Consider the following 285-nt stretch of genomic DNA (forward strand, 5'->3'; position numbering starts at 1 on the left):
AAAATAGGAAAATATATAAAATGTTTCAACACTTTGGAACTACCTGAATGAATTAAATTACAGCCAATAGGAACACAGACATTTCCTTATTACACATTTGATAAACCGGAAGACCAGCTACAATGCACTCATAAGAATGGTGCCAAATATTACACAACATTTTCAGTATTCATGTCCAATTCTGTAAAACAATATCCAAATAGCTCGGATCACCAGAAGAACCCAGTTAAGAACCCAGTTTAAAACCTTTGCTGATATGAAACATTAAGCCACAGTAAAATGTCA

The sequence above is a fragment of the Morone saxatilis genome, unplaced genomic scaffold (assembly GCF_004916995.1).
Source record: "Morone saxatilis isolate NCDOM2014 unplaced genomic scaffold, NCSU_SB_2.0 Contig4, whole genome shotgun sequence".
NCBI lineage: Eukaryota > Metazoa > Chordata > Actinopteri > Moronidae > Morone > Morone saxatilis.